Here is an 18725-nt window from a genome sequence, read left to right on the forward strand (position 1 = left end):
AGGTTAGTGTCCAGAGAATAGCAGTTGCTTACAATAAGTATGACAAGCCAAACTGAACTCCTGAGAAACACATAAAAGGAGTAAGTCATTTTCCCCGAAGAAAGAGTAGGGTTACTACCTTAAAGACGTGATACTTGAGATGGACTTTGAAAAAAGTTTGATAAGTTCAACTTTGTTGATGTTTGTGTCTGTTTATACTAATTAAATAATTCTCTGGAAACCTGGTTAAAATAACCAAGTTGGAAATAGAGGCAAGGACCACATTGCAGAGAACTTTGCATGCCATGTTCAACATTGTGAAATGTTAAATTTTCTCTAAATCTAGCTTGTTGCTTTTGCTGTTAATTTTCAGTCTGAGTTTGAATTTGTTGTGAAGCATTCAGGCCATGCTCAACTCCAGATAAAGATGCACAGATTAAAAAGCAAATAATAGAGTAGGAGAGTCCCCATTATAAACCCATGGTCTCTAGAGTAGACAATCTTCATTACAATGTCAGAGAAATTGGGCCATATCAGGCCCTAAAAGGCTCCCTGTTGTCTCCTGAGAGTTATACATCCGGAATATAAAGGCAACATTTTTGCCTTTGACTAAAGCTCTGTGGGAGCCCCTTCTGTCAAACTAAAATGACAGAGACAGAATCATGCCACTCACTAATTCAGATCTTGATATAGATCGTCTGAGGATAATTTGTAGGAAATATAACCAAATCTATAGGAAAGATACCCAAGTAAAAGAAAGATAAGTCAAAACCAGCCTGATATAAAATCAAAAGTTAAACTATGGGGGCACCTGGGTGGCTCAGTTGGTTAAGTATCTGCCTTCAGCTCAGGTCATGATCCCAGAGTCCTGGGATTGAGTCCTGCATCGGGCTCCCTGTTCTGTGGGGAGCCTGCTTCTCCCTTTCCTTCTGCCTCTCACCCCTCACTCGTGCTCTCTCTCTCACTTGCTCTTTTTCTCTTAAATAAATAAATGAATAAATAAAATCTTGGGGAAAAAAGTTAAATTATGGATGCCTACAGCCTGAAATGGAGAAAACAACATTGAATTTTGGAACAAGATATTAGGTTAAAAACTAATCTCTGCAACTTTACTTGTTGTATGAAATTGGGCAAGTTCTGTAGCCTAACTTGGTCGTAATATGTGGACATATTGCCACGGGGCTAATCTCCTTCACAGTTTTCTTTTTAATGAGAATCTAATTACTTATATTAAAGCCCCTCATAAACTCTACAGTGCTGTTTTTTTTTATTTTTTTAAATTTTTATTGTTATGTTAATCGCCATACATTACATCATTAGTTTTTGATGTAGTGTTCCATGATTCATTGTTTGTGCATAACACCCAGTGCTCCATGCAGAACGTGCCCTCTTTAATACCCATCACCAGGCTAACCCATCCTCCCACCCCCACCCCCTCTAGAACCCCCGTTTGTTTTTCAGAGTCCATTGTCTCTCATGGATCGTCTCCCCTTCCGATTTCCCCACCTTCATTCTTCCCCTCCTGCTATCTTCTTCTTTTTTTTTTTTCTTAACATATATTGCATTATTTGTTTCAGAGGTACAGATCTGTGATTCAACAGTCTTGCACAATTCACAGCGCTCACCATATCACATAATCTCCCCAATGTCTATCACCCAGCCACCCCATCCCTCCCACCGCTCCCCACTCCAGCAACCCTCATTTTGTTTCCTGAGATGAAGAATTCCTCATATCAGTGAGGTCATATGATACATGTCTTTCTCTGATTGACTTATTTCGCTCAGCATAATACCCTCCAGTTCCATCCACGTTGTTGCAAATGGCAAGATCTCATTCCTTTTGATGGCTGCATAATATTCCATTGTGTGTGTGTGTGTGTGTGTGTGTGTGTGTGTGTGTGTATATATATATATATATATATACCACATCTTCTTTGTCCATTCATCTGTTGATGGACATCTTGGCTCTTTCCACAGTTTGGCTATTGTGGACATTGCTGCTATAAACATCGGGGTGCACGTACCCTTTTTGGATTCTTACATTTGTATCTTTGGGGTAAATACCCAGTAGTGCAATTGCTGGATCATAGGGTAGCTCTATTTTCTACTTTTTGAGGAACCTCCATACTGTCTTCCAGAGTGGTTGCACCAGCTTGCATTCCCACCAACAGTGTAGGAGGGTTCCCCTTTCTCTGCATCCCCGCCAACATCTGTCATTTCCTGACTTGTTAATTTTAGCTATTCTGACTGGTGTGAGGTGGTATCTCATTGAGGTTTTGATTTGGATTTCCCTGATGCCGAGTGATGTTGAGCACTTTTTTGACCTCAGCCGCAGCAACTTCTTCCTAGAAACATCGCCAAAGGCAAGGGAAGCAAGGGCAAAAATGAACTATTGGGACTTCATCAAGATAAAAAGCTTTTGCAAAGTAAAAGAAACAGTCAACAAAACCAAAAGACAACCAACAGAATGGGAAAAGATATTTGCAAATGACATATCAGATAAAGGGCTAATATCCAAAGTCTATAAAGAACTTATCAAACTCAACACCCAAAGAACAAATAATCCAATCAAGAAATGGGCAGAAGACATGAACAAACATTTTTCCAAAGAAGACATCCAAATGGCCTACAGTGCTGTTTAAATGCATTCTTTAATTTTTGGCTATTTGTTTTCTATGACACTGAAAATAGGATTCAGTACATAAAAATTTAACATACAAGCTCTTTTTTAGAGCACCTTTGTTGTGGGAAGTGAAGGACTAGTATATTGAGCTAGATAGCATTGTTATGCACAGATTTGAGTTCTTTGAATCAGATGTTTCTTTTTTACCTGCTGTGAGTTTATAGTGCACTAGAATTTTCAAGTATGGCCCTTTTGTTTACATTTCATAAGCAATACGTATTCTGTCTTGGCATTGAGGAATTGCCATGACCCTAATAGTTCCAATTAAGTATACTTGCCAAATCAACTACAAAGAAGCCCAAACTTATTTTCCCATTCCCTACTCAAGCAAAAGGAGAAAAAAAAATGACCCATTTAAGATTGGAATAATACTATATTCCCCCCAACTCACAGATGAATAGATCTGTAATGAAGTGCAATTTTCCTCAGAAAATAAATTCCAACGAATGGAAAATTGGGGTTACGGTGCATGCACTGTGAAGTAATAGTCACTTAAGTATTGAATACAGCCAAAGGACAATTTGAAAAGATGAAGGACATTCAAGCAAGAAACTAGAAATCTGGCAAAGGTGAAAGGGGGTCCACTGGAAACTTTATTGAACAGCGATTGCAAGTGTAACAGTGAAATAATTATTCAGTTCTGCAAGATGGAAGGGGTTGACAGGGCAAAGTGCATCCTGGTTCCTGTCTAGACAATAGGTATATATAGGCCATGGTCCAACGGGTGACTTCACAGGAGTAAAATAAAACAAACAAACAAAAAACAAAACAAAACAAAATAACAATGAATTGATTAAAATAGAAGCAAGAAGCTTCAAAAATTAACCCAGCACAGAAAATGAAAAATCAAAACAAATTCTGGCTCCAAATGTACATATTTAGGGTTTTCAAACGCTCTGAAAACACTTTATTTTTAGATCATGTATTCATGCAAACCAGATTTATTAAATACAGTACTTACCATGTCCCAGGCATAGGAACTTGTTAGGGTCAGCAAGGAAGAAAATGGATGAGGTGTCTTTGCTCATGGAGCTTCAAACTAATAACTTTCACCTGATTCCAATGAAACACACCATACTTTGTTTCTGAGATTATTAGTGTAGGTTGAACCATAATAAACTGTCATTTTTGTAGGTCAAAAACATTTGAGTATTGACAATTTTAAAGGTACAGCCTAATATTATCCTATAACCTTTGTTTGAATGGTGGAGACCTTTTAAGTAAATGTTCTTTGCTCTAAGAATATTTTTCCCTCCTAACCAGCATTTTCTTGTTTTAAAAAATGAATCAACTTTATTATTGCCCCCCAAGACTCACTTGAAATCTCCAAATTAAATACTATTTCATGTTATAGGGGATGTAACTGTGGTCACCTTCATCTGCTACGGGATCAATATGCTATAGCACACACTTCCTAGAGTTAATCACTCAATTGAAATTCCTTGTGTCAGGCAGTTTTAGAAGTCTTGGTGATTCCTGAAATCCAGAATAGCACCCCCATTCCTATATAGCTTTACTCTGTAAGGAAACCTTTCACTGAGATTCTATACATTTTATTCTGGAGTAATTCCATCTTTCCTATGTCTGAGACCAAGACCTTTACTCTTAGCTGTTGGGATATACCTCTTATTCATTATGTTGAATGGGTTGGGTCCTCAATTAATGGGTCATATATTAGTATGTTTGGGTTGTACCCCTCCCCCATCCCCTAACTACAACTGCCAAGCTATTTCTCTAATACAATGGTATGGTACCAGACCAGCTGTATTAGCATCAGCTGTGCAAACACCAAGCTCCACCCCAAACCTACTAAATAAGACACTGGGGCTAGGGCCTAATCATTCTGTTTGGCAAGCCCTCCAGGTAATTCGTTTTTATTTATTTATTTATAAAGATTTTTTTTTAAATTTATTTATTTGAGACAGAGAGAACGAGAGAGAGAGAGCACATGAGAGGGGGGAGGGTCAGAGGGAGAATCAGGTTCCTTGCTGAGCAGGGAGCCCGATGTGAGACTTGATCCAGGGACTCCAGGATCATGACCTGAGCGGAAGGCAGTCGCTTAACCAACTCAGCCACCCAGGCGCCCAGCCCTCCAGGTAATTCTGATGCAGCACTTAAGTTCGAGAACAACTGATCTAAAGCAGTAGTTCTCAGTCTTGACTACATACTGGGATCAGCTTAGAGGATACCAGTAAGTATTGATACCTGCGTCCTAACCCTGGTCTTATTGGTAGGGGTGCCAGGTAGGTTTATTAAATAAGCTCTCCAGATGTTACTAATGAATAGCTAACATTGAAAAGCACTGGTTTACCAAAGTTAATAGTTTTCACATAGTTTCTGTGATTGCTACCGGTGAAGTCAGGCACTAGGCTTATCTTGGGAGATGAGGTTAGAAGGTACAGAAATAGGTTAGGGAATTTAGGTAAATTGTTCAATCCTTAACCCCGTTTCTTTACATGCTTTACAGACATGTGTAGATGAAGCAGATGAAATGCATTCTATATGCATCTACCAATGTGGGGCTTAATTTCTCAGCTGTTCAGAGACTTTGCCATATGGCCGCCACACTACTACTCCCTTCCCCTTATGAAGGCCTGAATTACTATAACTCCTTGCTTCCCTTTATCTCCTGCTATCTGCAACTTTTTGACTCCCCTCTGACCTCCTCCTTCCTTTTGCATCTTGGAAATCCTCAGGTCTCTAGCATAGACCATGGGCATGGGACACAATTATTTTCTCCCTTCACTAATTTATCCCCTTGTAAAGGAAGGGGAGAAACTTTGATTGTAAGGTTGGAAGATGTGGGGAGGACCTAGTAATGACCGTGACTCTGGATCAAAGTTAGGCAGGATTGAGCAACTGAGTATTGCCCAATAGATCTAGGTCAGGTGGGAACAGAAATCCACCCTAGCTCTGAGAACCAAATGATATTAAAGGTGGTAGGGGTGCAACTGGGATGGTGGGTTAAGAGGTGTATGTAAGGAATTCCCTTCTCTAATTATACAAAATATCTTGGGGTTGGCAGGATAGGGTTTTTCTTGGTGAAAAAGGCACCTTTAGGTCAGGGAGGCTCTGGTAGCGACTTACTTGGGTTTTCTTCTTTCTGAATTTTGTGTTCTTTCCAGATAACTAACAGTGCATAGGTCGAACAACTACAAATTAAATGTAATTATTTATATTCTCCCTGCTTTAGATATTATTTTACTGCAAAATATCTTTCTCCTTAATCTGTTCTACCACCATATTTGTGATATTTTAGTGTATTTGCGATGTTTCATGTGTCAGTTTGCCCTTTTCCAAAGTCTAAATTGTTGTCTTTTTCCTTTGAATGCATTGGATTGGGGGGAAGGGTCTTTGGATCACATAGGGTTAGACTGGGGGAAGTCTTCTGTACTAAGAGAAGTCAGATTCTGCAGGAGGGGAGAGAGGGAAGGCTCTAGCTTAGATTTGGAAATGTGACACTCTTAACGTGGAATCACCCATGTAACCATCGGGAAATTGAAAGGCTGAATTTTTAATATTCCTTGGTTCAGTCTTGGAATGAAGTTCATGGTTTGGGCTGGAATGAGAGGGTGGAGGAAGGGTGGGGAGAGCACAGAAGAACAAATGAATATGCATGAAATGTAATTTTGAGGCCATTTTATAGTATCTAGTAAATTAACCCTTCCAGTGAATTAGAATGGAATAATCCAAGTCTTTCCCCGGTGTGAACCATTTACTTTCTTTTTTTAATTTTTTTTATTCTTATGTTAATCCCCATACATTACATCATTAGTTTTAGATGTAGTGTTCCATGATTCATTGTTTGTGCATAACACCCAGCGCTCCATGCAGAATGTGCCCTCTTTAATACCCATCACCAGGCTAACCCATCCTCCCACCCCCATCCCCTCTAGAACTCTCAGTTTGTTTTTCAGAGTCCATCGTCTCTCATGGTTCGTCTACCCTCCGATTCCCCCCCCTTCATTCTTCCCCTCCTGCTACCTTCTTCTTCTTCTTCTTCTTTTTTTTCTTAACATATATTGCATTATTTGTTTCAGAGGTACAGATCTGAGATTCAACAGTCTTGCACAATTCACAGCGCTTACCAGAGCACATACCCTCCCCAGTGTCTATCACCCAGTCACCCCATCCCTCCCACCCCACCCCCCCACTCCAGCAACCCTCAGTTTGTTTCCTGTGATTAAGAATTCCTCATATCAGTGAGGTCATATGATACATGTCTTTCTCTGTTTGACTTATTTTGCTCAACATAATACCCTCCAGTTCCATCCACGTCGTTGCAAATGGCAAGATCTCATTCCTTTTGATGGCTGCATAATATTCCATTGTACAAATATACCACATCTTCTTTATCCATTCATCTGTCGATGGACATCTTGGCTCTTTCCACAGTTTGGCTATTGTGGACATTGCTGCTATAAACATCGGGGTGCACGTACCCTTTCGGATCCCTACTTTTGTATCTTTGGGACCAAGTTTACCGATCAATGAGAATGGCAGAACCATTTATTTTCTCTCAAGGTTAGTATGTTTAACATGGATAAAATAACCTTTTCTCTTTGCTTTCTTAAGTCTTTACTTTAATCTCGTGAAAAGCCTTTGCTCAGAGAACCCTTTCAGTCTGAATTGGGTTGACAGAATAGATAGAAGGGACTCTAAATGGTCTTTTTTTTTTTTTACCCTTTCAAAAGCATAAGAGTCCCAGCTTGCAAAAATTAAGCAGCCAAGAATATTCGATGCTTCATTTTGAAATGTCAGAACTTACATAAACCTTTCCCAAAGTAACTATAGGTTTTTGCCCTAGACATATCATAGACTTTTTATTACTGAAAAGTGACAACTCTTTCTTTTCAGTGAAGCTACATCCTCTAACTACCACCTAATTCCTCATAATTTGCCATCTTTACCCTGGGGATACCAAACTTCAAAGAATGGAAAGGTATCAAAGGTCAGGATAAATGTTTATAGGAACCTTAAAAAAAAAAAAAAACTGTTGCTGAGGGCACCTGGGTGGCACAGTCAGTTGAGTGTCTGACTTTGGCTCAGGTCATGATCTTGGGGTCCTGGGATGGAGCACCACATTGGGCTCCCGGCCCAGCGGGGAGTCTGCTTGTCCCTCTGCCCCTCCCCTGCTAGTGTTTTCTCTCTCTCAAATAAATTAAAACAAACAAACTGTTGCCAAATAGCTTTAAGCTTCAGCAGTTGTGATTCATCAGTTTCTTGGGAGTGGACATTTTAAGCATGGATGCCTTAAGTAGGAATAGTTTGTACCAAATGAAGAGAATTTTCGATAGCAGGCAAGCTTGGATTTACAGACGTGTGTAGATGAAGCAGATGAAATACTTTGGCACTGATGGGAATGTTGAGCTTTCAATTTTCTCTGTGCTGTGTTGTTTTTATTGTTCTCATTAAACACATTATTAGTAGACAGTTTTTATATTTATATTTACCAATGACTACAAATTGGCATTTATTCAAGCACGAGATTTGACAGGCACTTATTAGGGAGTCTTCATATCTATCACTGTTAACATTTATGTAAGGTTCTCCAAGGCTCTGTTTTAAGCAAGTATTCTTCAACATTTGTTTGGATTCGCTGACAGTAATAGCTAATAATAATGGTAGTGAGGTGCCAGGCATTTTTTTTTTTGTATTATTTCTAATCCTTCCAACAATCCTGAAATTTAGATGTTACAATCTCCATTTTAAGATGAGGAAGCTGAGTTTGAAAAGTAACTTGGCCTATGTCGAAGACATGCCATCTGGAAAAAGAAGTGAGGATTCAAACCTGGGTCCATGTAGAGACAAATCCCTGCTTTTTATCAGCATCTTAATGTTCTCAGGCATCAGTGCGATCATTATTCCAGGAAAAGTTAAACTTCATTGAGAGCCAGTCACATTTTGTCACTTGCGGAGCCCGTGGACGTTAGACCGTGAGCTCCATTAAAGTAGGACTGTGTCTCTTTGGCCCTTACATATTTCCTGTATCCAGCAGTATGCCTGGAGCCCAGTGACTATGCAGTAAACATGTTTTAATGAGTGAATAAATAAGGGAATAAATTGGCTTCGATATCTGTCGATAAAGAAGGTATAGGATTCAGCCAGGGCTGGATTCCCAATTCTGCTTCATAGCTTCTTAGCTGAATAAACTTGGAAAAGACACTCAACTCTGCTAAATCTCAGTTGTCTCATCTGCATAAAAAGGAACGGTTTAGAAGATCAATTGAAAGATGAATGTAAAAACATTTAGTAAATTCAGTGTAAATATTAATTGCTGTAGCTGCAATGTAAATTGCAAAGCCCTGGAAAATGATTTCTTGTCTAGAATGGAGATTAAATCCTTCCATCTGTTTTTTTGGTGCCTAAAATCTGGCAATAATTTTCACATATTTTTGACTTTTTATCTTGTTCCACTTTAAGAAATATCTTCTATGTCAAAACCCAGCTCATACATATGTGAAATTATAATTAAAACTAAAGCAATATTGCCATGAAACAATATTTAAATCTACATTACGCATGCTGATGTTCTGTGTTCTCTTCTGTTTTATTTTATTCAAATAAATTATTGTTTATAACCCACTAAATTGATTTTAGGATCCACTTAGTTGAAAGCCACTTTTTTTTTTTTAAGATTTTATTTATTTATTTGAGACAGAGAGAATGAGAGAGAGAGCATGAGAGGGGGGAGGGTCAGAGGGAGAAGCAGACTCCCTGCCGAGCAGGGAGCCCGATGCAGGACTTGACCCCGGGACTCCAGGATCATGACCTGAGCCGAAGGCAGTCGCTCAACCGACTGAGCCACCCAGGCGCCCCTGAAAGCCACATTTTGAAAAATACTGTCTTAGGGGGAAGTATCACACTGATTTTAAATTCTCATGCTTTAAGACTTTTTTTTTTTTTTTTTTTTTTGGTAGTAAGACTCTGACTAAAAGGGTGGTGTCAGAATCTGAGGGGGAGGCAGAAGTATGTGTATGTGTGTGTGTGCGTGTGTGTGTGTGCATGTGCATATGTGCTTGTATGTGTTTGTTGTTGGGGGTGACAATGATGTAGAAGCAGGACTAATTAGAGACTGTCTGTCTATCTATCTATCTATCTTAGTCTGTGCAGGCTGCTGTAACAGGATGCCATAGACTGGGTGGCTTAAAAAGCAAACATTTATTTCTCACAGTTCTGGAGGATGGGAAATCTAACATCAAGGCACCAGGAAATTCACTGTCTGGCAAGGGTCCACTTCCTAGTTCACAGAGAGCATATCTCCTTGCTGTATCCTCACATAATGGAAGGGGTGAGAAAGCTCTCTAGGGTTTCCTGATACTAATCTCATTCATGAGGATTCCACCCTTATGACTTTATCATCTCCTAAAGGCCCCACTTCCTAATACTGTGGGTTAAGATCTCAATATATGAACTGGGGGGTGGGGGGTGCAGACATTTAGTCCGTAATCTGTCTTTCCATCTATCCATCTATCCTTCTGTCTATTTCCATTTATTTAGGTCTACTGACCTATCTAGCTACTACTTATTCTATAAATAACTCTATAAATAAATGAATATAATGCTCAGGTAGGTTTCTTTAAGATCCATCTTAGAATGGTTTCTATGAGTCTCCTACAGTCAATGACCATACAGACTTCTGATGAGATGAAAAGTACCTCTGATAATGTGTAAATGCTGACAGTGACAGATAATAAGTGAATAGTGACAATCTATAAGGTGGTATTTTTTTAAAAATTGAGTTTAGAATTTTCCGCAATCTGTTACATCAAACATGTGCCACCTATTTATTTATTTATTTATTTATTTATTTATTTTGTGCCACCTATTTTAAACTGAATAGAATACATTAAACTGTTTATAAGAGTTAAATATGTTAATGGTCATTTAACTTAAGTAACCTTATAAGTATTGGGGGATTTATTTCTTAAACATGCAAAAATATGAAGATATGTAAAAGTGAACATAGTTGAGCTATGAACAATGCGTAAGAAATTTAAACCATAAAAGAGATATATTATATGAAAGTACCATAATTTATTTAACCAGCTTTTTATTGATGAGCATTTAGGCTTTTTCTAATCTTTTTATATTGTGAATTTTACTGCAATGAATAACTATATATCACTCATTTCATTTACATGTAAGTAATATGTATTTTTTCTTTTTTGTTAAATATTGCAAAACTGTCCTTTAGAGAGGTTGTATGAATTTCATTCTCACCAAGAATATGAATGCCTGCTTCGCTGTATGCTCAACACTAAATTCTCAAAATTTTCTGGTTTTGGCAATTGAATAGATTAAAAATGGCAAGTCAGTGTAATTTAATTTGATTTTTTGGTTTGTTTTTCTTCTGGATGAGACTGAACGTTTTTCCATGTGTTTCAGAATCATTTGCATTCTCTTTTATGTGAACTCTCTGTTTATAATCCTTTTCCCATATTCTATGGGCTTTTGGTAGTTTTTTCTCATTTCTTTATTTAATATATATTGAAGCCTTGTTGAAGCCAGCAGTCTATTTTTTTTTTCCTGTGATGGGTTGAAAATATGTTCATATTCATCTCTTTATTTTGTGTAGTGATTTTTGCCACGCGGTTATGCAGTTGAACAATGTTTTAATGGCTTCTGAGTTTTGCATTCTTCTTATAAATGCCTTTTCCTACACGATATTATTTTTAAACATCCCAAGTTTTCTATTGATTCCTTTGTGGTTTCATTCTCAAAGGAATATTTTTAAGTGTTTGATGCTTTTGATCTGGTATTATGAGTGAGGCATAGATCTAATAATATCCTATCTATCAAGTTGTTGCAGAACTTTTTGCTAAATAGTTTGTGTTTTCTTTACTTATTTGTAATTACTTTCTTTATCATACACCAAACTCCAATACATATTTGAGCCTATTTCTAGACTTTCTAATCTGAGTCATTGACTTTTTATTTATTTGCTGGCATCACACTGCTTTATTAATTGAAGCTATAGAATGGCCTTCAATATTTGGTGGCATTATATATCTGAAGCACCAATCTATTTTTTCAATTTTCCAAATGATTCTTGCTTGTTTTTTCATATGAAGTTTATATATTAATTAGCTTGTTTCCTTCCCACCAAAGAAAAAGTTGGGTTTCAATGGTATTTGTCTCATGATGAATTGATGAGGAGGGAGACCAAGTGTCACTATAATATTGAATCTTCCTATTCAGACTTTTTGTTCTAATCATCTTTGGGTACCTCAGGAGCACTTAAAATTTATCTTTGTATGGATCTTGACACTTCTTGTTGGATTTATTTCTAAGTATTTTATCTGTTTTATTGCTGTTCTGAATGGGATTTTTTATTTTATTGTGTCCTTTAGCTGGATGTTGTTTGCATATAGAAGACTATTACTTTATGTATAAGAAAAAATCTGTGCCTAGAACTTTACAAAAGTTCTTTTATTATTGGTAGTAGTTTTGCAGACCATTCTGAGTTTCCAAGTGTACAATCATATATTATTGACTTCTTCCAAATTTATACTATAGCTCTGCAGCCAGTTCTCTAATTTGTTGACTGATACTTTCAAAAATACTAAATAGAAATTTTGATTATACATATCATTTGTTCTTAGGATTCTTCATCTGTTTCTCTTAAGTATGATGTTCTTTGAATTTGAGATAGATATGATTTATAATGTCAGTGAAATATTTGTATTTCTTATTTATTTTAATAAATTTTTTCAAAGGGCATTTTAGCATTGAGAGAAATGCCTGTGTTTTTTCTTATTTTATCAATATGATAAATTATAATATATTTATTAATGTTGACATATACCTATATTTCTGGAATGATATCCCTTAAGCCAACAATTGTTGGGTTTGATATCAAGGTAGACTTGCTTCATGAAAATAATGTGGGTTATTTCCTTCTTTTTCCATGCTTTAAAACCTTGGAAATGTTACTGAAATTATTTCTTAACAGTATTAAGTCCTTATCTTACCACTGGCATCCTTTCCAAATGGTCAGGAGTCCTTCCTGACCATTCTGTGCCTATGTGGTTAGGTATTTTGATGATTATCCTAATTGCTGTCATTGTAAAACTGTACTGAGAGAGAACTTTGGGAAGGAGTATAGAGAAGAGCCTAAGAATTTCAATGGAGCACTTTACTGGTGGGAAATCCCTTCATTCCTCAGAGTGACATCCAACAAAATGAGGAATTTGGAATGGATCTCCTGCCCTTCCTTTCCCCTGCTGAAATAATACCAATATAACAGCAGTGTAATTTCTGCTGGTGACTGGGAGGAATTTCTGCAGATTTTAAGGTTTTCCCTGTACAAAGTCTAGGCTAAAATGGATTTCCTAAGGTTTCCGGTCGCATTTAAGAACCTTATATATATATTCAGGTACAAGAATTCTTCCCTGTATTGCTTGAATTAATGTCTGTAAAGCAACTACCACAGTGCCCGATACATGGTAAGTGCTCCAGAAATATTAGACATCATTATATTACTGGTGCCATTGTGATGTCCTTTGGTTTTCACTAAATTCTTGTAAATAAAGCTGAATAAATTATAACTCCCAGTTACTAAAAGGTCTTGCTTGGAGCGCACATTTAGAATGTGGCAGCACTAGATTGCCAGTTAAGAAGCTTTCACCCTGAGACCAAAGTTTTTCTCACTGTTACATATTTCTAAGTCGAGGGCTACATACATGAATGGAGACATTCACTAATTTACCAATCTCTAACCGAGACTTTTAAAGCATTTTCTTAGCTTATGGATGTGGGCAGTAAATCCACTAGTTGTAAGCTCTTCCTCTGACTTTATCACTAATCGAAATAAAAATAATTTTATGTCACATTAAAGTTGTTACATATATCCTGAGATACCATTTATGCTTACCACTATTTTGAAATTACACTAGCTATCAGACCTGCTGCTTGAACTTTCTATTTAATACACTAATAGATATTTATAATTTTATTTCAATATAATTAGTTTTTTGCAATGCTATGTACCTATCTTGTGCACTTAAATTATTATTATGGGAAAGGAGTCCATGGGCTTTATCAGACAGTCAGTGAGGTTAAGTGTACAAAAACAGTGAAGAACCCCTGGTAAACTCTTCTGTGATTGTATGACCCTCTTATCCTAGTCTGTATCTTTAACTACGTCTTAGAAGGGACATATCATTGTGGGATGAATGTTCCACCATCTCATTCAAAGGAAATTTGAGACGTCCACACCTGATAGTAGCTGGCACTGAATTCAGTGAATTCTTTAGCTGGCAGAATAACCAGATGGATTTTAATTGCCCAGTGAAGGGAAAATTTTCCCCAAGAAATCCTATGCATGCCAGTGCAGCCCTGTGAGCTAGTCACAAGGCTCCTCCTCTGCCACCCTTTTCAGCCTCCTGCAAACGGTGCTTTTCAAAGTGATCCCGTGACAGCATCGAGTGAAATTTAGTAAATGTCTTTGCTCAGTTGGGGTAGAAGTGAAATACATAGCCAGCGCGCTAGGGAAAAGCCACAGACAATGCTCTCTCATTGCTCAGTGTGCTCATCAGCTCACACACAGCGCTTCCGCTGAATGAATTGTGCTAAATCCAATCTGACGCCTCCCCCTGGGGAGATGAGGGAGAATGTAGGGATGATCAGAGGGTTGATGGATTGGGATATATTCCATCTTCCTTTAGAATGCCAACGTTTCCCTTCAACATAGTCCTGGTATGCTTTATGTTCCTTGCATTTGGACTGATTTTTGATGTTCTGGTAGTCAAAACCATGTTTATCAGATTCTTGAAATTTTAGGATACAGGAAGAGTACTAATATATAGGAAATGTTTATATAAAGGAGTCACATTATTATCACACAGGAAAGGACCAAGAGCCATTATTTTCCATCATCTAAGGCTTAATCCAATGGATTAAATTTTTAATTTTTTGAAAATGAATAGAAATATCATTTCTTGGGGTCTATTTAGGCATTTCTATTTACTAATGTGTTTATATCCCTTATTTTATTTAATCTTTATGATCACTCATTATTCCCATTTCATATATGAAGAAATTGAGTTTCAGAGTAGTTAAATAATTTAGTCAAGGTCATACAACTATCAAGGAACAGAGGAGTTGTGCCTTTATTAGTGTATTCACTAATAAACTCTTATCTTTCCAACATTAACCTTTATAGATTATACCTGCACAAAATTTTCATAAAAGAGAAAAATACATATTTGAGGGTATAATCTTGGAATGCTTTTTGAACTAGATCTAACAGAGATGAGTTAGGGTTGCATCAGTACAAGTAAAGAAGGTTTTTAAAAAGAGAACAATACTCCTAGAAGCTTTTCTCAGCAATAACAATAACAAAGCAAAGTTTCCCATTTTAACCTTAAAACAAGTATTCCACTTTGCTTGTAAGTTTCTATTCATACCTCAGTCAAATTAAATTGGTTTTTCCACATAGCAATTTGGAGAAATATCAGGTCCATTGGGATCAAGTGAAAAACAGATGTGAAATAATATGCATTTTTCATGTGCCCCCAAGGGTTGTGACATTTCCAATTTAGTGACACTCTGGGGTAAGGAAAACACGTCTCTGAACATGAAACCGAAGCTCTCAGTCCCACACTTTGGTTGCTGGAATGAGCTTATTTAGGTAGGTGGAGAACTTTTCTGAATATCTTGTGTGGAAATTTGCAAAGCTTGGACCTTTTTATACAATTGATCATTTACGACAGCCAGTTATTTTCTTGCTTGGGGAAAAGCTGGCTTTTAAAAATACTGCAACATTAACTCACTTACTTACCCATACCTACCTGTATAAATAACGTTATGCTGTCAGGGAGTTCAGCGTAACAAATCCTATTTCAGCTTTTCCTCAAATACAGGTATTAATAAAACAGAATGATGCTAAGATATCCAGATCATCTTTCTTACATAGCTGGTATAAGATTCATTCAGTCATTTATTAAAAACAAAATTACCATGGGGCCCCCGCACATGTATCTAGACATTTTGGAGGGCAGGGGGAGATTCTGATAAAGCTTTTAATGCAAACTATTAATCTTTCAGTTTTGTGTTTGTTGTGTTCTCTGTGTTTTTTGTTTGTTTGTTTACTTGTTTTAACTATTAAACACCACAGACATATTTTTTTTTACTTTTTTTTTATTCTTATGTTAATCCCCATACATTACAACATTAGTTTTAGATGAAGTGTTCCATGATTCATTGTTTGTGCACAACACCCAGTGCTCCATGCAGAATGTGCCCTCCTCAATACCCACCACCAGGCTAACCCATCCTCCCACCCCCCTCCCCTCTAGAACCCTGTTTGTTTTTCAGAGTCCATCGTCTCTCATGGTTCGTCTACCCCTCCGATTTCCCCCGCTTCATTCTTCCCCTCCCGCTACCTTCTTCTTCTTCTTTTTTTTTGTTTCTTAACATATATTGCATTATTTGTTTCAGAGGTACAGATCTGAGATTCAACAGTCTTGCACAATTCACAGCCCTTACCAGAGGACATACCCTCCCCAGTGTCTATCACCCAGTCCCCCCATCCCTCCCACCCCACCCCCCACTCCAACATAAACACCACAGACATATTAACTCACTACTGGCCTCTAGTCCTTTGGGGGACTCTGTGCATGTTAGGTACTAATTGAGAATACAGCTGTGAGTAAGAACTGAAGAGCAAGGTGTTTGAAACAATTATATACATATCCTTTCACTACTTTCATTGAGGATAATGGAAGTAATAATTACTTTTTATAATTAATACTGTCCCTGGTTCCTGTTGGGAATTATACAGTCCCTTCCCTGTCAAATGCCAGGATAACCGTAACTTCTACTCTCTAGGCCTAATCAGCCATATATGAGCAGCATAGTGATTGGCCACAAAGGAGTTTAAGGAAGTACCATTGAGGTTCATGTCTACGTGGGTAATTCTATGGATCAGGGACAGAACTAAGTATGTCACTTGTATAATTATTTGAAGGTGACCTATTGAGAAGGAGCTGGGCTGTTGGTAAAGGGATGAAGGACTTTTATTTTTTTCCACAGGAAAGGAATAAGTGGATAGTAATTGCCTTTCTATTCCATCTGGGCATCTGAACCTACTTTGGGAGGAAACTAAATGTCCCATGTCTCTTGTACAGTAAAACAGCTTAACATTTGCTTTTCAGCTCTCTTATTGAGCTCTCTGAAAGATGTCAATTGCTCAGCAACCTCGTTGTAAGAACTGGAGTTTTGTTTTTTTTTTTAAGTCACACAAAAAAATTAAATATCTACAATTTAATTATTTCTATTTATCTCTTCATCTGGGTTATGTGATATGAAGGATTTGATAGTTAATATGTTACCTAAAATTAATTTTTACCATGATATTATAAAAGAGCTATCAATTTTATTTCTGTTTATGAATGAAGAAACAGATGTTTGTTGAAGTCATGTGACTTGTTCAAAGATATTAACTTTAACTCCAAAATTTTGGTGGTCCTTATACTAAAATTAACAGAATCTTACCATGATTCTTATTCAATAAATGACTCCTAAACTTATGAGACATTTCATGTTGAATCTTCTCTCCTTAGCCTGTCGGCCTCTACAGGGCATTCATAAAGTCCTCATCTGACAACGGTTCTGTCTGTTTTTCAAGGGATAACTTGAAATCCAAATATTTAGAAGAATTTGAAAGGGCCTACTTTGTCATTTGTCAAGAACAAGAGTCAGCAACCATTTTCTGTAAAGGGCCAGAGAATAAATACTTTTGGATTTGCCTGCAAATCTTTCCTCCTCTGCTTCTCAGAGTCTGTCCTTTCAGACCCGTTGTGTCAGTTCATATCACAAATCCCTCAGGAACCAAGCAGAAAAAGAAAATCTCTTCTTAGGGTAATGGGAAGGGCTATATTGGTGATCACAGTGTGCCTTGCTCAAGCTGGAGGAGGAAATGGGACAGGGGATAAGGGAAATGCAGTGAATACATTAGCACATTGAATTTTAGTTTGTCAAAAAGCAATTATAAAGTAATTTCTATATTTCTTACTATGGAGATTATAAAATGTAGGAGGGACAAAAAACTACATGAAGTCTTGCTCAGATTAAGCTCTTTGAGGAGATCGTATAATGAAAAGGGTATGTGGTAGATAGGAGAGATCTAGGTTCTAGGTCTGGCTTATGCATTAAATACCCAGCCCATCTTGGTTAAGCTGTTTTCTTCCCTGGACTCCAATACCCCATCTGTTAAACAATGATGTTGGATTAGATGAACTCTAGTTCCTCCACAGTCTCTTTTTGTCAAAAACAGAAGAAATACAGGGGCACCTAGGTGGCTTGTGAGGTCAAGTGTCCAACTATTAATTTCAGCTCAGGTCATGATCTGAGGGTTGGTGCCAAGTGTGGAGCCTACTTAGGATTCTCTCTTTATCTCTGCTACCCTGTTCGTGCTCACACTCTCTCTTTCTCAAAAACAAACAAATAACAACAAAAACCAGAAGAAATACCTTTTTTCTTTGTCATTTAGAATATTGGAAATCCACTTAAAGAAAAAAAAAAGAATAGTATTATCAAGAAAAGTGAAACAGCAAGTTGTTGCTGAAATTCTATATATACACACTATTTTTCTTCTCAGTTGCTAAAAAATTTACAATTGTTAATGGAGCAACTTGTGATGGGAAGTGAGGGATTTGCTATTATTGGAGCTATTCAAGGCAAGTCTAGACATGGCTATAATAGAGTCTGTAGAATTATGTGAACTCCCCTCTGGAGAGCTCCATGCAGTATGGGTAAGATACTCTGAGGCATGTCTTCCTATCTGCCTTTTATATCTAAGAACACATTACAGTCCTCAGATTGTTGATTAGCTCTCCTTTAGTAGTTTGGCTTAAAGATGGCTTTGCCATCCTTTGCTATTCAGCTTCTGAAAATACTGGCCAAATACAATAAAAAAAAATTAAGTTGGTTTCAAAAAATGAGATTGAATTCTCTTCATGGTTGATACCATATCCATTTATTTGACAAGATGGTTTCCTCATTTGTTTATTTAACAGCTATATCTTTGCACTTTCTCTGGCTCACAGTAGCAAAGAAG

The sequence above is a fragment of the Mirounga angustirostris genome, unplaced genomic scaffold (assembly GCF_029215605.1).
Source record: "Mirounga angustirostris isolate CCGP_5_RB_7025 unplaced genomic scaffold, mMirAng1.0.hap1 SCAF_13, whole genome shotgun sequence".
In the NCBI taxonomy this organism is placed as follows: domain Eukaryota; kingdom Metazoa; phylum Chordata; class Mammalia; order Carnivora; family Phocidae; genus Mirounga; species Mirounga angustirostris.